Genomic DNA, 22,068 nt, shown 5'->3' with positions numbered 1-22,068 from the left:
GTGTGTGTGTGTGTGTGTGTGTGTGTGTGTGTGTGTGTGTGTGTGTGTATACACACCCAAAAATAACTTGGGTCCCTTGTCTCCAGAGATGTATCTAGTCAGAAGTTGCTATAGCTGATGTCAAAGAGGTTGCTGCCTGTGTTCTCCTCTAAGAGTTTGAAGGTTTCCTGTCTCACATGTAAGGTCTTTCATCTATTTTGAATTTATTTTTGTTTATGGTGTAAGAAAGTGGTCCAGTTTTCCCAACACCATTTGTTAAAGAGACCATCTTTTCTCACTGGATATTCTTTCCTGCTTTGTTGAAAATTAGTTGACCATATAGTTGTGGGTTCATTTCTGGGTTTTCTATTCTGTTCTATATTGATCTATATGTCTGCTTTTGTACCAGTACCATACTGCCTTTATCACCACAGTTTTGTAATATACAATCCAGAATTGTGATGCCTCTAACTTTGCTTTTCTTTTTCAAGATTGCTTTGGCTACTCAGGGTCTTTTGTGATTCCACACAAATTTTAGGATTGTTTGCTCCAGCTATGTGAAAAATGCTGGTGATATCTTGATAGGGATTGCATTAAATGTATAGATTGTTTGGGGTAGTATGACATTTTAGCAATATTTGTTCTTCCAATCCATGAGCATGGAATGTTTTTCCATTTCCTTGTGTCTTCTTCAATTTCTTTCATAAGTGTTCTACAGTTTTCAATGTACAGATCTTTTATCTCTTTGGTAAAATTTATCTTAGGGTTAGGTATCTTAAGGTTTTGGTGCAATTGCAAATGGGATCAATTCCTTGATTTCTCTTTCTACTACTTCATTATTGGTGTATAGAAATGTAACAGATTTCTATATATCTATTTTCTATGTTGCAACTTTACTGAATTCATGTATCAGTTATTGCAATTTTTTGGTGGAGTCTTTCAGGTTTTCTGCATACAGTATAATGTTGTCTGTAAAAAGCAAAAATGAGCTATTGGGACTTCATCAAGATAAAAAGCTTCCAACAGTGAAGGAAACAATCAACAAAACAGGCAACCTACAGAATGGAAGAAGATATGTGCAAATGACATATCTGATAAAGGGTTAGTATCCAAAACATATAAAGAATTTTTCAAACTCAACACCCCCCCCAAAAAAAAAAACAAAAAATAATCAAGAAAGGGGCTGAAAACATAAATGGACATTTTTCCAAAGAAGACATCCACATGGCTAACAGACAAATTAAAAGATGCTCATCATTACTCATCATCAGGGAAATAGAAATCAAAACCACGATGAGATACTACCTCACATCTGTCAGAATGGCTAAAATTAACAACATAAGAAACAACAGATGTTGGCAAGGATGCAGAGAAAGGGGAACCCCCTTACACTGTTGGTGGGGATGCAAACTGGTGCAGCCGCTCTGGAGAACAGTATGGAGGTTCCTCAAAAAGTTAAAAATAGAAATATTCTACAATCCATCAAATTGCACTCCTAGGTATTTACCCAAAGGGTACAAAAACACTGATTCATAGGGACACGTGCACCCAGTGTTTATAGCAGCATTACTTACAATAGCCAAATTATGGAAAGAGCCCAAATGTCCATTGACTGATGAATGGATAAAGAAAATGGAATATACTCAGCCATCAAAAAGAATGAAATCTTGCCATTTGCAATGATGTGGATGGAGCTAGAATGTATTATGCTAAGTGAAATAAGTCAGTCAGAGAAAGACAAATAGCATATGATTTCACTCATGTAGAATTTAAGAAACAAACAGATGAACTTAAGGGAAGGGGAAAAAAAACAGAGGGAAGCAAACCATAAGATACTCTTGATAGAGAACTGAGGGTTAATGGAGAAAGGTGGGCAGGGATAAGCTGAATGGGTGATGGGTATTAAGGAGGGTATTTGAGGGGCGCCTGGGTGGCGCAGTCGGTTAAGCGTCCGACTTCAGCCAGGTCACGATCTCGCGGTCCGTGAGTTCGAGCCCCGCGTCAGGCTCTGGGCTGATGGCTCAGAGCCTGGAGCCTGTTTCACATTCTGTGTCTCCCTCTCTCTCTGCCCCTCCCCCATTCATGCTCTGTCTCTCTCTGTCCCAAAAATAAATAAATGTTGAAAAAAAAATAAAAAAAAAAAGGAGGGTATTTGTGTTGAACACTGGGTGTTATGTGTAAGTGATGAATTACTAAATTCTGCTCCTAAAATATTACGCTAATGTTAACTAAGTGAAATTTAAATAAAATCTTGAAACAACAACAAAAAATAATAACTTGGAAAATTACACTGCTAATAGCAGGAAAGATAGCATGATTTTCCCTCTTTTAAAAAAAATTTAATGTTTATTTTTGAGAGAGAGAGAGACAGAGCATGAGCAGGGGAGGGACAGAGAGAGTGAGAAACAGGTTGGAAGCAGGCTCCAAGCTCCAAGCTGTCAGCACAGAACCCAGTGCAAGGCTTGAATTCACAGACCTTAAGATCGCGAAGTTGGAAGCTTAACTGACTGAGCCACTCAGGCACCCCTCCCTCTGTTTCTATTCTTTGACTATTTTTCTCTAAGATACTTTGACTTTCTCCTATTAATCCATAGTATCTGTTAAATGTTTTGTGGATATTTTTGCCAATCCATATTTTGTCTTAACAATTGTGGGGGCTTTTTATTAAAACTTTCTCAGTATCATTTGCTCAACCAAAATTTAAGAGCACAATTTTAATGTCAAATCTGTCCATTTTTATTTATGCATTTCCCTCACACATGGTTAAACACACTACTTTCTCCTAAATTATTTTTTAATATTTTTACCATGTTTCTTCATTTATAGCTTTAATTTGTCTGGAATTTGTTGTATGGATTGAAGTAAAAAAAAAATCTCTAAGAACATGAAAAGATGCTCACCATCCTAACTTCACCAAAAGGAAAATTATAGCAATGTGACATACCATATTGTTCAAATGACAGTGGCAAAAATTATAGGGTAATTATAGGATAATACCACCCCTGCTGGTTAGCATATCTGTAAGTATGGTTGATAGACCTGTGATCTGCTGTAGCCTTTGGAAATATAATCTGACAACATGTTTTGTTTTGGGAATCTGACACTTCAAAATTTGAAAAAACACTGATACTGATACATAAAATTTTTAAAGGAAGCAAAATTTCAAGCAACACTGGTTTTTCATTTTGTTTTGTTTTTGCTTTGTTTTGCTTTCAGGGCCAGGCACTGAAGTTTTTATTTTTTTTAAGTTTACTATTTTTTTACTTTAATTCCAGTATAGTTAACATAGTGTTGTATTAGTGATGTACATTTATCATCCAGATAAGTGTACTTTTAATCCCCTTCACCTATTTCAACCATCCCCCTACCCACCTCCCCACTGTAAACCCTGTTCGTTCTCTGTAATTAAGAGTCTGGTTTTTGGTTTGTCTCTTTTTATTTTCCTTTGCTCACTTGTTTTGTTTCTTAAATTCCACATAGGAATGAAATCATATGGTATTTGTCTTTCTCTGACTTATTTTGCTTAGCATTATACTTTCTAGATCCATCTGTGTTATTGCAAATGGAAAGATTTCATTCTCTTTTATGGCTAAACAATATATAATATATATGTGCATATATATAACATATACCATATATATACACATATATGTGTGTGTGTGTGTGTATATATATATGTGTGTGTGTGTGTGTACACATCTTCTTTATCCATTCATCTATCAAAGTATACTTACACTGCTTCCATAAGTTGGCTATTGTAAATAATACTGCAATAAACATAGGAATGCATATATCCCTCCAAATTACTGGTTTTATATTCTTTGGATAAATACCCAGTAGTCAAGGAGCACTGTTTCATAACAGTGAAAACATCTGTGTGTTTGTCATCTGATAGAAGGACTTGTGTGCCCCCAGTTTATATGGAAGGTGATTCCAGAGACAAAAATGAAGGAAGAGGGAGAGAAAAGATAGAAAAGCCAAAATAAGAGTGGAATTTGATCATCTCTGAGAGCAATAAGCCCTTGATTTTGCCGTGTAAATAACTTACAAAATTGTCCACTGAGGTTGGATATGGGAGAATGACCATTAAAGAAGCTCTAGAAGGGGAAAAAAAAAAAAAAAAAAAAAAAAAAGCAAAGAGATTCAAGGCACATGCTTGAAGCAACATACTGTGAGTTTAAGCTGATTCTGCATTTGCATGGAATCATCCACTTCAAGTGTGGCTGAAATCAGAGGTGGCCTTAGGGGACGTGGTATGAGACTCTTGATACAATACCTATCAGTAAGTAAATTATTGAATAAGTTATACTATATAAATTATATGGAAGATGATATAGCCATTTAAAAATGAATGTGATACATATATACTGACCTAAAAAGATGTCAATGATATAGTAGTAAGTAAACTGTGGATCAACTTGTATTTTCATTATCTCACCTTTAAAATTAAAAATATTAAAGGAGTGGGGCACCTGGGTGACTCAGTCGGTCAAGCGTCCGACTTCAACTCAGGTCCTAATCTCGTGGTTCATGGGTTTGAGCCCCCATCCGGGCTCAGAGCCTGGAGCCTGCTTTGAATTCTGTGTCTCCCTCTCTCTCTCTCTGCCCTTCCCCTTCTCTCAAAAAATAAACATTTAAAAAAATTTTAAGATTAGGTGTGTGTGTGTGTGTGTGTGTGTGTGTGTGTATGCAAATTTATTGTATATTCTTATATGGATATAAAGTCTAGAAGAATACACACCAAACTGTTATTTGTTAACTCAGAGACTGGGAGTGGAAGAGAGGAAATTATTAAGCATATCTTTAAACTACATTGTCTAAATTGTTGCCCAAAAATACATGACTTATGTTTTACAAAAAATTAATAAAGAGACACTAAAATCCAACTAATACATTCCTAATTTGAGCTTTATTGCCACTTTATTCCTTCCAGCTTTCTCTGGAAGGAAGTCTGTTGTTTTGCTGAACAGTCATAATTCTTAACTGTTAGTAAAAATCACTCCAGTTTTAAGCCATTCTACCTACTTTCTTTTATTTGTTCTATTTCTACTCCATAGATTGGCACTGTTCAATATAGCAGCCACCAGCACATGTACTATTAAGTATTTGAAATGGGCTAGTCCAAAAAGAAATGGATTTTCAGTGTAAAATATACACCAGGTTTCAAAGACTTAGTACAAAAAAATGTAGATATCTCACTAATAAACTTTTATTGATTATATGTTGAAATAATATTTTAGATATGTTGAGTGGCACCTGGGTGGCTCAGTCAGTTAAGCATCCAACTCTTGACTTCAGCTCAGGTCATGATCTCAAAGTTCCTGGGATCAAGCCCTGCATCAGACTCCATGCTGAAAGTTCAGAACCTGCTTGAGATAATCTCTCTCCTCTCTCTGCCCCTCCCCCTGTGCTCACTCTCTTTCAAAATAAACAAACATTTAAAAAAATATTTTGGATATGCTGAGTTAAATAAAATATATTAAAATTCGGGGCACCTGGGTGGCTCAGTCAGTTAAACACCAATTTTGGTTCAGGTCATGATCCAGTTCATGAATTCAAGCCCCACTTTGGGTTCTGTGCTGACAGCTCAGAGCCTGGAGCCTGCTTCAGATTCTGCATCTCCTTCTCTCTCTGCTCCTCCCCCGCTCGCTCATTCATTCATTCATTCATTCATTCTCTCTCTCTCCTTCCCTCCCTCAAAAATAAATAAACATTAAAATTAATTTCCCCTTGCTTTTTGAATGTGAATACTAGAAAGTTTAAAATTGTGTATGTGGTTTGTAGCACCAATGGACAGTGCTGCCCTAGAAGAACATTACTTTTTCTTCAAGTCAATGATTCAATCTTTGCTTATTAGAGTCATACCTGAAGATTCTACAATCATCTCTCAGCTATTGTCTTGGTTTCCATACTCCAAGAAGTAAATGACATGAGAAACATTCAATAAAGACATGATGTTGTTGAGTTGAATAAGGCTTTGGAACCTAGGAAGACGTGCTTTGCAGAAAAGAGCTGTCATCAGAAGAAAATACTACAAAGGATTTGGTGATTAAGAAGTCATTAGTGTTCTTGAAAGCAATATATTCTTCAAGATGTGTAGGATCAAGTCAGACTATATGAGGTTAATAAGGGAGTAGGTGGTGATTAGGTAGAGGTTGTAAACTTAAATTCCTTTGTTAGCAGGGATACAAAGATAGTAGGTTTGGTAAACCAGAGAAATTTTAAAATAAAAAGACTTAAATATACATTTTATAAAGAGAGATACAATTCCTGAGCCTTACTCCATCACTACAATCACTTCATGTCCCTCTTTTTTCCCTTTCAGTGGTTTTTTTTAATGTTTATTTATTTACTTTGAGGGAGAGAGAGAGAGATGTGTGCTCGCACAAGCAGGGAAGGGGCAGAGAGAGAGAGAGAGAGAGAGAGAGAACCCCAAACAGGCTTCTCACTGTCAGTGCAGAGCCTGAGGCATGGTTCAATCTCATAAACTGTGAGTTTATGACCTGAGCTGAAATCAAGAGCTGGACTCCCAACCAACTGAGCCATGCAGGCATCCCCCTTTTAATGGGCTTTTAATCAGTCAAACAATTAACAATACCAGAAATTAACAGATTTCCTGAAGTTGAAAAATACCAAATAACTTTACCCTTTTTCCATTTGAGTCCATCTTTCAAAGCAATACAGGTGATGCAGTGCTCAGCCTAGGGGGCACCATGTACATAGGCAGCCCTGATTCAAACTGGTGGATGTCAGCAATGGGTAGAGGTTGAGGAAGAAATAAGATCCACGAATAGGGAGTAATAGGAATAAGAATAATAGTGTCACAATATCTGTTGCCCACACTAATTGATAATTTTAAAAAATCTAAGTTAGATAAGAGAAAAACTTCATTACTTTGGTCTTGGCAATGATTTCTTGGAGACAGCACCAAAAGCACAGGAAACAAAAGCAAAGATAGTTAAGTGGGATGGCATCAAACCAAAAGGTTTCTGCACAACAATCAACAGAGTGTAAGGGCAACATACTAAGTGGGAGAAAATATCTGCAATCCACATATCTGAAAAAGGATTAATATCCAAAATACATACGGGATCCTACTGCTCAGGCAAAGGACTTGAATAGACATTTTTTAAAAGATGTTCGGGGTGCCTGGGTGGCGCAGTCGGTTAAGCGTCCGACTTCAGCCAGGTCACGATCTCGCGGTCTGGAAGTTCGAGCCCCGCGTCAGGCTCTGGGCTGATGGCTCAGAGCCTGGAGCCTGTTTCCGATTCTATGTCTCCCTCTCTCTCTGCCCCTCCCCCGTTCATGCTCTGTCTCTCTCTGTCGCAAAAATAAATAAATGTTGAAAAAAAAATTAAAAAAATATATATATAAATAAATAAATAAATAAATAAATAAAAGATGTTCAAGTAGTCAACAGGTATATGAAAAGATTCTCAGTAGCCAGCACTACCTTGATTCCAAAATCAGACAAAGACCCCACTAAGAAAAAGGAGAACTATAGAGCAATTTCCCTGATGAACATGGATGCAAAAGTTCTCAACAAGATACTAGCAAACCAAATCCAACAATACATTAAAAGAATTATTCACCATGATCAAGTGAGGTTTATTCCTGGGCTGCAGGGCTGGTTCAATATTCACAAATAAATCAACGTGATACACCACATTAATAAAAGAAAGGATAAGAATGACATTGTCCTCTCAATAGATGCAGAAAAAGCATTTGACAAAATACAGCATCTTTTCTTGATAAAAACCCTCAAGATAGCAGGGATAGAAGAAACATGCCTCAAGATCATAAATGCCATATATAAAAGACCCACAGCTAATATCTTTCTCAATGGGGAAAAGCTCAGAGGTTTCCCCCCAAGGTCAGGAACATGACAGGGATGTTCCTTCTCACCACTGTTGTTCAATATAGGGTTGGAAGTCCTAACTGCAGCAATCAGACAACAAAAAAATAAATAAAAGGCATTCAAATTGTCAAGGAAGAAGCTACACTTTCATTCTTCGCAGACAACATGATACTCTGTGGAAAACCAAAAATACTCCACCAAAGAACTGCTAGAACTGATAACATGAATACAGCAAAGTCACAGGATATAAAATCAATATACAAAAATCTGTGACATTTCTATACACCAACAATGAAGCAACAGAAAGAGAAATCAAGGAATCAATCCCATTTACAATTGGACAAAACACCATAAGATACCTAGGAATAAACTTAACCAAAGACGTAAAAGATCTATACACTAAAAACTATAGAAAGCTGATGAAAGAAATTTAAGAGGACACAAAGAAATAGAAAAACATTCCATTCTCATGGATTAGAAGAATAAGTATTGTTAAAATGTCGATACCACCCAATGCAATCTACATATTCAATGCAATCCCTACGAAAATAATACCAGAATTCTTCACAGAGCTAGAACAAACAATCCTAAAATTTGTATGGAACCAAAAAAGATCCCCTAATAGTTACATTGAAAAAAAAAAAAAACCCCAAAGCTGGAGTTTAAGCTCTATTACAGAATTATAATCACTAAGACAGTATGGTCCAAAAACAGACACATAGATCAAAATGGAATAGAGAACCCAGAAATGGACCCACAAATGTGTGGCCAAGCAATCTTTCACAAAGCAGGAAATAATATCCAATGGAAAAAAAAGAGTTTCTTCAGCAATTTTGCTGGGAAAACTGGACAGTGACATGCAAAAGAATGAAACTGGACCACTTCCTTAAACCATACACAAAAATAAACTCAAACTAGAGGAAAACATTAAAATCCTAGAGGAGAAACAGGCAACAACTTCTTGACCTGGGCTGCAGCAACTTCTTACTATACATGTCTCTGGAGGCAAGGGAAAACAAAAGCAAAAATGAACTATTGGGACCTTATCTAGATAAAAATCTTCTGCACGGTGAAGGCAACAATCAACAAAATTAAAAGGCAACTTAAGGAATGGGAGAAGATATTTGCAAATGACATATCAGATAAAGGCTTCGTATCCAAAATCTATAAAGAACTTATGAAACTCAACACCCAAAAAATAATGTAGTGAAGAAATAGGCAAAAGATATGAACAGACGCTTTTCAAAAGAAGACATCCAGATGGCTAACACACATGCAAAGATGCTCAACATCACTCATCATCAGGGAAATACAAATCAAAATCATAATGAGATCCTACCTCACACCTATCAGAATGACTAAAATAAACAACTCAGGAAACAACATATGTTGTCAAAGATGTGGAAGAAGAGGAATACTTGTGCACTGCTGGTGGGAATTCAAACTGGTGCAGCTACTCTGGAAAATGGTATGGAGGTTCCTCAAAAAATTAAAACTAGAACTGCCCTATGACCCAGCAATTGCACTACTAGGTATTTATCCAAAGGATACAAAAATGCTGATTCAAAGGGGCACATGCACCCCAATGTTTATAGCAGCACTATAAACAATAGCCAAATTATGGAAAGCGCCCAAATGTCCATCAACTGACAAATGAATAAAGAAGATGTGGTATAGGGGCACCTAGGTGGCTCAGTTAAGCATCTGACTTCAGCTCAGGTCATGATCTCACAGCTCGTGAGTTTACGCCCCTGTGTCAGACTCTGTGGCTAACAGTTCAAAGCCTGGAGCCTGCTTCAGTTTTCCATGGCTTCCTCTCTCTCTCTCTGCCCCTTCCCTGCTTGCACTCTGCCTCTTCTCTCAAAAATAAATAAACATTAAAGGGAAGATGCGGCATAAATATGCAATGGAGGGGGCGCCTGGGTGGCGCAGTCGGTTAAGCGTCCGACTTCAGCCAGGTCACGATCTCGCGGTCCGTGAGTTCGAGCCCCGCGTCGGGCTCTGGGCTGATGGCTCAGAGCCTGGAGCCTGTTTCCAATTCTGTGTCTCCCTCTCTCTCTGCCCCTCGCCTGTTCATGCTCTGTCTCTCTCTGTCCCAAAAATAAATAAACGTTGGAAAAAAAAAATTTTTTTTTTAAAATAAATATGCAATGGAGTATTACTTGATGATCAAAAAGAATGAAATCTTGCCATTTGCAACAATGTGGATTGAACTACAGTGTGTTATATGAAATGAAATAAGTCGGTCAGAGAAAGGTAAATATGATTTCATTCATATGTGGAATTTAAGATACATAACAGATGAACATAGGGGAAGGGAAGGAAAATAATATAAAAACAGAAAAGGAGGCAAACCATAAGAAACTCTTAAATACAGAGAACAAACTGAGGGTTGCTGGAGGGGAGGTGTGGGGGGTATGGGCTAAATGGGTGACGGGCCTTAAGGAGGGCATTTGTTGGGATGAGCACTGGGTGTTATATGTAAGTGATGAATCACTAAATTCTTCTGAAATCATTATTACACTATATGTTAACTCACTTGGATTTAAACAAAATTTAAATATTAAAAAAAAGAAAAGATGCTCAGCATTACTAACCATCAGGAAATGGAAATCAAAAACCGCAATTAAAAAAAAAAAGAAAAGAAAACCACCACAATTAGATATCACCTCACACCTGCTAGGATAGCTATTCTCAAAAAAACAAAGCATAAACAAGGGTTACAAGGATGTGGAATGACTGAAACTCTGTTCACTATTGTAGGAACATAAAGTGGCACAGCTACTATGAAAAATGGTATGCAGGTTCCTCAAAAAATTAAAAATGGAACTACTGTATAATCCAGCTCCCTCTTTTGTGTATATATCCAGAATTGAAAAAAGAAATGAAATAAGGATCTCAAAGAGAGTTCTGCACAATCCCATGTTCACTGCAGAATTATTCACAATAACCATGATATGGAAGAAACCTAAATGTCCATTGATGAACGGATAAAGAAAATGTGTTATATATATACAATGGAATATTATTCAGCCATTAGAAAAGGAAATCCTGTCACATGAGTCAACATGAATTCACCTTAAGGACATTATGATACATGAAATATACCAGTCACAGAAGGATAAATACTTAATAATTCCATTTATATGAGATATCTAAAGTAGTTAAACTCATAGCAGCACAAAGTAGAATGATACATGCCAGGGGATAGGGGCAAGGGATTTAGAAGGGTGGTTGTTCAATAGATATGAAGTTTCAGTTATACAAGATGAAAAGTTCTTAACATCTGCTATAACAACACTGTGCTTACAGTTAACAATACTGCACTTACACTTAGAAATTTGTTATGAGGGCATATCTCACATTGTATGTTTTTTTTTACCACAATAAAAAAAGAATATATTGTCTTTCTCTGTATGGCTTATTTCAGATACCATATGTTTTCACTCTTATGTGGATCCTGAGAAACTTAACAGGAACCCATGGGGGAGGGGAAGAAAAAAAAAAAATAGAGAGGTTAGAGTGGGAGAGAGCCAAAGCATAAGAGACTCTTAAAAATGGAGAACAGGGGCGCCTGGGTGGCTCAGTTGGTTAAGCGGCCGACTTTGGCCCAGGTCATGATCTCGCGGTCCGTGAGTTCAAGCCCCGCGTCGGGCTCTGTGCTGACGGCTCAGAGCCTGGAGCCTGTTTCAGATTCTGTGTCTCCCTCTCTCTGGCCCTCCCCCATTCATGCTTTGTCTCTCTCTGTCTCAAAAATAAATAAACGCTAAAAAAAAAATTTTTTTTTTTAAAAATGGAGAACTGAGGGCTGATGGGGGGTGGGAGGGAGGGGAGGGTGGGTGATGGGTATTGAAGAGGGCATCTTTTGGGATGAGCACTGGGTGTTGTATGGAAACCAATTTGACAATAAATTTCATATATTTAAAAAATAAAATAAAAAACTAAGATTCAGAGAGGCTAAAAAAAAAAAGAATATATTGGATTTTTCACAATTTAATCTGTGGTCTTTTCCTCATGAAACTTGTTGTTCAATTCCCTTGGTATACAAATATTCAAATTGATATGTTGCTCAAATCTTTGTAAACATAGGGGTTCATGTGTCCTTTTGAATTAGTGTTTTTGTTTTTTTCTTTTATTTCCCTTGCCTCAGGAGACATACCTAAAAAATTGTTGCCATGGCCAATGTCACAGAAATTACTACCTGTGCTCTCTTCTAGGATTTTTATGGATTCAGGTCTCCCATTTAGGTCTTTAATCCATTTCAAGTTTATTTTTGTGTATGGTGTAAGAAAGTGGCCCAGTTTCATTTCAGTATATAGTTGACCAGTTTTCCCAAGACCATTTGTTGAAGAGAGTATCTTTTTCCTGGCAACTATTCTTGCCTCTTTTGTCAAAGATTAATTGACTATGTAATTGTGGGTGTAATTCTGGTCTTTCTATTCTGTTCTATTGATATGTCTATTTTTGTACCATATGGTTTTAATTGCTACAGCTTTTTGGTAGAATTTGAAATTTGAAATTGTGACACCAGTTTTGTTCTTTTTCAAGATGGCTTTGGCTATTTGGTTCCACACGTATTTTAGGATTGTTTCTGTTCTGTGAAAAATGCTGTTGGTATTTTGATAAAGATTGCATTAAATCTGTAGGTTGCTTTGGGTAGTTTGCACATTTTAACAATATTTGTTCTCTCAATCCATGAGCATGGAATATCTCTCCATTTCTTTCTGTCATCTTTAAATTCTTTCACCGGTCTTAAAGTTTTCAGAGGACAGGTCTTCACACCCTTTTTTAAGTTTATTCCTAGGTATCTTATTTTTGGTGCAATTATAAATGGGACTGCTTTATTTTTTAAATTTGTTTTAATGTTTATTGATTTTTGAGAGAGAGTGCAAGCAGGGGAGGGGCAAAGAGAAAGGGAGACACAGATATCAAAGCAGGCTCCAGGCTCTGAGCTGTCAGCACAGAGCTCCAAACAGGATTCAAAGTCACAGACCTAAGCCGAAGTCAGATGCTTAACTGATTGAGCCACCCAGGCACCCCACATGAGATCGCTTTATTAATTTCTCTTTCTGCTACTTCATTGTTAGTGTATAGAAAAGTAACAGATTTCTGTACATTGATTTTGTATCCTGTGACCTTACTGAATTCATTTATCAGTTCTAGTAGTTTTTGGTGGAGTCTTTGTGGTTTTCTAGATACAGGATCATGGCATCCGCAAATAGTCCAAGTTTTACTTGCTCCTTGCCAAATTGGATGCTTTTCTTTGACTGCTTTGGCTAGGACTGCCAGTATCATTTTGAATAAAAGGGGTAAGAGTGGACATCCTTGTCTTGTTCTTGATCTTAAGGGGAAAACTCTCAGGTTTCACCATTGAGTAGGATGTTTGTTAGCTGTGGGTTTTTCATACATGGCCTTTGTTATGTGGAAGTATGTTCCCTCCAAACCTACTTTGTTGAGGATTTTTACCAAGAATAGATGTTGTACTTTGTCAAAGAGTTTTTTCTGCATCTGTTGAAATTATCATATGGTTTTTAGTCTTTCCCTATTGATATGATGTATCACGTTGATTTGTAGATATTAATTCATGTTTGCATCCTTAGAATAAATCCCACTTAGTCATGGTGAATAACTAATGCATTGTTGGACTCTGTTTGCTAATATTTTCTTGAGGACTTTTGCTGCTATGTTCATCAGAAATATTGGCCTCTAGCCCTGTGTTTTTGTGGTGTTGATTATACATTATGTTATGTATATGTATGTTAATTACACTTCAATTAAAAAAAAAGGAACACAATCCTGTTATCCATCTATCTTCTTACCAACACAATGATATAATTCTTTGGTGGCAGAAAAGCCTGCTGACACACGGCACATTTTGTCCATCCTCTTATTTTCCTTAAACTTTTATTCAGCATTGACACAGAACGCACCACAACTTAAAAGTATAATGGTGTTGATAATTTGAGTGAGAAACAAAATAAGTTGTTCTTACATTTATAGAAAAGTTCCTTGAAATTTCCTAAGATACCTGCAATTATTCACGTACACATTCTCTTCTTGAGAAATCCAACATCATTCTGGTTTCTGTTTCACTGTATGTGTCATTAACTTTTGACCTTTCTTTTCTTTCTCGTATTCTCTGGAAGATTTTAAGATCTGCTCTTTATTCCCAGGGTTCTGAAATTTCACAATGACATGATTTGGTATGCAGTTTGTTTTCACTGTTATTTGAGGCACTTGGCAAAACTTGTTTTTTGTTTTTTGTTGTAATGTTTCTTTATTTTTGAGAGAGAGAAAGAGAGACAGAGTGTAAGCGGGGAAGGGGCAGAGAGAGAGAGAGAGAGAGGGAGACACAGAATCCAAGGCAGACTCCAGGCTCTGAGTTGTCAGCACAGAGCCCAATGTAGGGCTCGAAATCACAAACTGTGAGATCATGACCTGAGCCACAGTCGGACGTTTAACTGACTGAGCCACCCAGGCACCCCTGGTTTTTTTCTTTTTTCTTTTTTCTTTTTTTAAAGAAGAGAGAGCATGAGTGGGGGTGGAGGCAGAGGGAGAGAGAGAATCTTAAGCAGGTTCCATGCTCAGCAAGGATCCCAATGTAGGGCTCAATCCCATGATCCTGGGATCATGACCTGAGCCAAAATCAAGAGTCCAATGCTCAAGTGACTGAGCCACCCAGATACCCCTTGGCAAAACTTTTTAATCTTATTTTCTTATATTATTTCTTCCACGCTTTTCTTCCTTCCATGTGTTTGTTACGTGTTTTGAGATCTTGAACCACTTGGACTATTTGTCTATTTATTCTGTTGTCCCATGCCTTCCATCTTCCTGTTGTTTTTTTGTTCATTTGGGTTTTCTTGTTGTTATTCTATTTTCCGGGAAATTTACTACATTAGTGTGCTAGGGCTGCCATAACAAAATGCCACATAATGGGTGGTTTAAACAATGGAAACTTATTTCCTCTAAGTTCTGGAGGCTCGAAGTCCAACGTCTAGTTGCTGGTGGGGTTTCCTCTGAGGCCTCTATCCTTGGCATGCAGATAGCATCCCTCTTGCTGCCTCTTCACATGGCTGTCACTACACACACACACACACACACACACACACACACACACACACACACCTGGTGTCTATGTGTTCTAATCTCCTTGTGTCATATGCACACCAGTCGTATTGAATTAGAGCACATCCTAAGCACTTCATTTAACTTGATTACCTCTTTGAAGCCATATTTCCAAATGCAGTCATATTCTGAAGTACTACACATTAGGGCTTAACATATAAATTTGGTGGGAGGACACAGTTCAGTTTGTGACGTTTACTCAACTTTTCTATCAAACCTTTGGTTTACTTTTTAATTTTTGCTGTCATAATTTTTATATCTAGAGCTTTTTTATTTTCCTAAAATCACTTTTATTGTACCTTGCTCTTGTTCATGGATTTATTATCTTCACTTACCTCTCTAAGAATCCGATCTTTTCTTTCTTCTTTATTTCCTACATTGTCCTTGCTTCCTCAGACTTAATTCCTGTTAGTTTTTCCTCAAATATCTGAGGATCTCTGACTGTCCATTCACATTTAAGAGGGATTTATTTAAGACACTGAAAAGCTGATGAGAAACTTTGGAAATATGAAAGGCTTGACAGTTGACTTTGCTGTAGGATGGTCAGGTGGAAGCCAGTCTTTTGTGTGGGTAAAGGGAAAGGTGCACATTAGGAAATGAGTGATGAGCAGTGAGCTGTGACCATGAAACACAAGGGTGAGATCATAATAGATTTTCTCGTGATAGTCCCCTGTATGGGGGAGCCCTCAGGTCTCAAAAATTTAATGAACATGAAGAAAGACTCAGTGACAATTACACGGGATTGCTTTTTACATAGTCCAAAGAAATGCAAAGCTTCAAGTTAGCATAAAATTCATAGTCCAGCCAGAAGATAGGAGATCGGGAGGCCTGACTGGGAAAGAACATAAAAATGAGCTTCCTGATGGAGTAGTCATAAGGTGGACAGAATAATGCTGCAAGCTTCCTGTGTTACCCCAAACAAGCCATCATGCTTATCACTGCCATTTTGGTATTAGTCTTTGCTACCTTTGTGCAATGGAGGTAGGGTGAGATGAAGAGAAGAGTTTGTTCTGAACTGCACCTAAGTGTTCTCATAATCATGGGAAAAAACTCAATTTTTAAGAGACTTTTCAAATCTAGGCTAGTCCACATAACCTGCACTGAGTTGTGTTTTTTTTTTAATTTAAATTTTATTTAAATCCAAGTTAGTTAACATACAGTGTAATAATGATTTCAGGAGTAGAATTTAGTGATTCATCCCTTACATTTAACACGCAGTGCTCATCCCAACAAGTGCCCCCCTTAATGCCCATCACCCATCTAGCCCATCCCCCTGCCCAACACCCTTTAGCAACCCTCAGTTTGTTCTCTATATTTAAGAATCTGTTATGGTTTGCCTCCCTCTCTCTTTTTATCTTATTTTTTGCACTGAGGTTTAATAATGTTTTGTCTTTCCCACTTGACTATTCAATTAATATACTTTGTAAACTTTGATTCATTCTCTAAACCCTCATCAGAACTGTAGCAGGAACTAGTCTCTCCATCCCTTAAGGGCACTAAGTGGTAAGGACCTTGCCCAGATCAACAAGCCAGGAGCAGAGGACAGCTCTGTTTCCTTTAAACCTCATTCTATGCCTTTCACACAGAGTGGCAGGGGGCGGGGAGGGGGGGGGTGCTTAGTATTATCTGACAGAGCAGAGCTGCCAAAATCCACCAAAGGAAAACAAGTAAAGAAATGGCCACCTTCAAGTCTTTTCTCATAAAACCTATCTGCTTTGGGGAGAAGAGGAGGAATATTGTGCTCACCCTATCTAAATTTCTTCCTTCTGTGCTCCTATCACTTCACCCTCAAGGCTCCTTAACTTGAAATTGCATTCACCAGAGACCAACCCCCTCCAAAAAAAAGCCTTTGTTCTATGATTAAAGATATAACAGAAAATGCCAATATAGTGAGATTAAAAAATCACATTTACTTTAAATCATACAAAAACGTGTCTGAAGATCCCTTCTAGACTGAGGGGAAAGGGAAAGTTCATCTTATTTGCATTTTATTGTACTATTTTTAAAAGGCAGAGAAAAGACAGAATAAAAAGCAGCAGGCAGCAGTGCAAATGTGCTTGTTTTCAAACTTCAACCACCCCATTTTGCTGGGGCCCAGGCAGTAAGAGGGGCTTTGTACACGTGCAGGTACAGAGAAGTCTCACAAACAACCACTCGGAGTTACTCAGAATCAGGAAACCAAAAAGACAAAGATGGCAAATATTTTCACAGACCACACTTCTGCTTCGTTCTTTTTAACCCATGTGATTAAATAACTTACTGAGAGGTGGTAAGGATTTGGGTTTAAAAAAAAAAAGTTTTGAATTTTTTTAAGATAAACAGCTCACCTGCCCCCATATTCTGAAAAAAAAAAAAATACAGATTATGAGATTTCAAAGAACAATTTTAACTAGGACATGTGGTTTTTCTCTGCTAAAGAGACCTTTGCAAAGAGCTTACTTCATTAAAAAGCAAATTTAAGAGAAAAGAGCCCCACTGGAATAAAGCCCTTAGCAGGGATAGAACTTTTGAGAGCTTGCCTTGATTCCCAAAATCCCCATGAGAAATCACTCCTGGGAATTAAGAGATTGAAAGCATTGTTATTTTGCACGTATATTATGAGTCTCTCCTTGTTTGTAAAGAGGGACAATAACATTGATCTCCTAAGATTGGTATAAGAATTAAATGAGATAACATGTGAAAAGCACGATGCCAGGCACTTAATAAACCATAACTATCTATCATTATTACTTAGTAAGCCACCCATTATCTTCAGACCTCTAGGAACATGACAGTCTGATACTGGATCTAAGGAAGTTAAGCTCAGCCACACCGGTTTTGGAGTCCAGTGAAATCCCCTGTAAAGAGCTCCAGGTAGTCAGGGGCCAACATGACAACACTGATGAAGAAGAGAGGGCACCTGAGTGGCTCAGTCAGTTGAGCATCTGACTTTGGCTCAGGTCATGATCTCACAGTTTAGGAGTCTGATCCCCACATCAGGCGCACTGCTGTCAGCCTACCAACACGGAGCCCGCTTCAGATCCTCTGTCCCCCTCTCTCTGCCCCCCTCTCTCTGCCCCTCCCCTGATTGTACTCTCCCAAAAAATAAATATTAAAATGGTAGAAGAAGACGAAGAAGAAGCAGCAGCAGCAGCAGCAGCAGAAGCTGCAGCGGCCACCAACTATAGGGGAGCTTGAAGACCCACTCAGAAAACTGCTCAAAGCTATCCCTGCTCTTGTTCATTTGCTTAAAAGTTCAGATTATTATTTCAAAAATGTGCCAAATACTCCCCTTAAAACATTTTTAATAGCCTGGAGCCTAGTAACAGACTGAGGGAAAATCCAATCAACTTTTTGGTTCCCAATGCCCCTTAAATCGTTCCTGATGGAAGGGTGTGAAGAATGCTTATTCAAAGCAAATTTGAATGCTGAGACCATCTATCTTCAGTCCCCAGGAATCCCAGGGGTCTTCCTTCCCAATTTTTGTGGGAACAGACAATACTGCCAACACTGACAGACAGATTGCCCTGGGAGTCCAACTCACCAGTGGGTTCATGAGAACTACCACAGCCATGTCATCATCACACATGGGGCGAGCAGACAAGTTACACCAACTGACTCACTAGCGTGGTGCTTAGAAAACAGCAAAGAAAGAGGGCTCCAATGTAGACACTGAGGAATTTAAGGGAGTCCGTGGTTTTAGGGCAGGGTAAGGGTCTGGGAGTACAGGATTATGAAAACTTCCATTGAGGATCTAGAATTTTAATTTTTACTGTGCAAGCAAATCAGATTTCCCAGAAATATCCAGAAAACACAGAATTATCCATCAAGGCCTCTTTCTCCAGTCCAGCCATTAGTTGTATCTGTCTTTCATCAAGCCTCTTCCACCTGCCCCTTCCTTTCCATGACCACCACCCAAATTCAGCATCTCCCATCAAATCCTAACTTAACACTGCCATTTCATAATGTTCTTTCTTCTCCCTTCCAGTCTCCCTCCTTCTCCTCAGGACTCTCTGAAAATCCTCCTACCTGCATGTAATACCATAGCAAGATTCTCAACTAGAACATTCTCACTTTAGAATATCTGAAAGACTGCTGAGGTGGTCCTAAGGGATACGGGAGAATAGTGGTTGACTTGCATGAAAGATTAATTCTTATAAAATAACATCCTCAGAGAAGTCCTCATGTAAAAGCTTGGCCTGCTAATACAGCTGCAGTGTTAGACAAGAGGGTGGTTTTTCGGTATGATTTCAGTCAAATTTTCCTCTGGCAAAGCCCCATGGACTCATGATGGAGTCTCCAAGGAAAAAGGGGTTAAACACACAAACAAAAAGAATTAAGCTCAATATAAAGACAGAAAAGAGATTCTTACCACATCAGGGAAGAAAATAAGGGATTTTGGTGAACTGAGGAAGCAATCATGGTAATGTGGGCCCCGTGAGTGGCATTGGCACTCTACACTGTGTAGCCTCAATGGCAGGAGGTGGAAGCTGGCAGTGATAGGAGGGGTTTTCCCAACATCTTCCCAAAGTCACCAGAAGGTTCTTGGCACCTTTTGCATTTACTTCATAAGAATCAGCAGTCCCAGGAGCAAAGGATCATGTACAACCAAAGCAGAGAAGAACACAGCAAGCTGGGCGTGAGCTGAGAACTCTGCTCATTAGCATGTTGAGATAGTCCCAAGGACCCTACAAATTTACAAAGATTTTTTTGAAGGGAGTTCATAAGGCTACACCTAAGATAGTGAGAACATTTATGCTCTGGCTGTGGTCTTCTCTTTTTACCTTCAGGCTGGGATGGCCTAGGGAAACGTGGTATTTAATCATAAAACAATGCACCAGTATTTGTTAAATGCCTACTATATGTTAGGTACTATGATAAGTACATTTGTATGTAGTTTGTTGATTCTTTACAACAACTCTACAAATCAGGTGTTTTTATACAACTTTTAATTAAAGGTTAAGAAATTGAGGTTCATAGGCTATTAAACTGCCCATCCAGAATCACATAACTGGCCAGGATTGCACCTAGTTCACTTGAACACAGGGCCCTTGCTTTTACCATTATATATGTATTTGTGTAAGAAAAACATCTTCCACAGCTACCTGATACCAAATGGATAACATCAAAATATGAATGATTTGCTAGCATTCTACTTTAAGTATTGTCTCCTGAAAAGGCTCTGTTCATCACTAAATATAAACAGGCCAAATTTAGAGAACCATTATGTTACTTTTGCAAAAACATTTTCTGTGCAGGAAGGAACACAGAGCAAAAGAGAATAGTTGGCAGGTCCTAGACAACTGTGAATTCTCTTATCTATACCATCAGTGAAATTCTAGGTTTGCGTTACGGTGAATGAGAATGAAATGAATGGGCCTTGTGCCCATGCAAACTTCGGGTGAGTGTGCTGCCTCTGAGATGCAGTGTCCATTGGAAACACAATGCATTTTTTTAAATATGAAATTTATTGTCAAACTGGTTTCCATACAACACCCAATGCTCATCCCAAAAGGTGCCCTCCTCAATACCCATCACCCACCCTCCCCTCCCTCCCACCCCCTGTCAACCCTCAGTTTGTTCTCAGTTTTTAAGAGTCTCTTATGCTTTGGCTCTCTCCCTCTCTAGCCTCTTTTTTTTTACTTCCCCTCCCCCATGGACTTCTGTTAAGTTCCTCAGGATCCACAAAAGAGTGAAATAATCCAATGAAAAAATGGACAGAAAACATGAATAGACACTTCTCGAAAGAAAACATCCACATGTCCAACAGCACATGAAAAGATCCTCAACGTCGCTCCTCATCAGGGAAATACAAATCAAAACCACACTCAGATATCACGTCACGCCAGTCAGAGTGGCCAAAATGAACAAATTAGGAGACTACAGATGCTGGAGAGGATGTGGAGAAACAGGAACCCTCTTGCACTGTTGGTGGGAATGCGGCTGGTGCAGCCACTCTGGAAAACAGTGTGGAGGTTCCTCAAAAAATTAAAAATAGATCTACCCTATGACCCAGCAATAGCACTGCTAGGAATTTACCCAAGGGATACAGGAGTGCTGATGCATAGGGGCACTTGTACCCCAATGTTTATAGCAGTACTTTCAACAATAGCCAAATTATGGAAAGAGCCTAAATGTCCATCCACTGACAAATGGATAAAGAAATTGTGGTTTATATACACAATGGAATACTAGGTGGTAATGAGAAAGAATGAAACATGGCCTTTTGTAGCAACATGGATGGAACTGGAGAGTGTTATGCTAAGTGACATAAGTCATACAGAGAAAGACAGATACCATATGGTTTCACTCTTATGTGGATCCTGAGAAACACAATTCATTCTTTGACCTTAGGGGAAACAGATCCTATTTGATACAGCACATATTTGAGTAATCCCAGGATCTACCTCTAAAGTCTCTGCTGCAGTGATAGGGCAGCACTCCTGAAGTGAACAGAATTGTGTTTCTTTGTGTTAAGTGTACATAGAAAGAAAGACAAGTATGTGTGTCAATGGTAGAAGTAAACAGAGTGTGAAGTTGAAGAAGTTGGTCCCTGAGGTGTCTCACAGATATCTCAAACTCATCTTAGTCAAAATTAATCTCACCACCTTGCTCCCTAGTCTTGTCCTTCTTCCTGGGCGTTTGAGCTCAGTAAATGTCTCCCACATCAACTCATTTGTCCAACCCTAAAAACCAGTGATCAAAAATGGTTTGTCTCTGCCTTTCTACTCACATCTACTCAGTCATGGAATCTTTAGTTCTCATCTTCTAATTCTTTCTCAAACCTTCCTTCTGACTTCAACCTCACTTATACTACCTGAATTAAAGTCACCATTATCTCTTCCCTGATTTGCAGAAAATTTTTTCAACTGGTCTTTCTTCATCCTATGTTTGGACCCATTAAACCATTCTCCAAGGACATCAAAGGTAGTCTCATATTTTTTAAATTTTAATTGTGGTCAAATACCCCAAAAAATATATACCACTTTAAAACCATTTTTAAGTGTTCAGTCATTAAATATGTTCACATTGTTCTGCATTATTACCACCAATTACCCACAGAATTCTTTTCTTCTTGCAGAACTGAAATTCCTTACCTATCAAACAATAACTCCCCATTCCCTCCT

This window comes from Herpailurus yagouaroundi, unplaced genomic scaffold (genome assembly GCF_014898765.1).
Source record: "Herpailurus yagouaroundi ecotype Mexico unplaced genomic scaffold, PumYag 162, whole genome shotgun sequence".
In the NCBI taxonomy this organism is placed as follows: Eukaryota; Metazoa; Chordata; class Mammalia; order Carnivora; family Felidae; genus Herpailurus; species Herpailurus yagouaroundi.
This window is presented reverse-complemented; position numbering follows the sequence as displayed.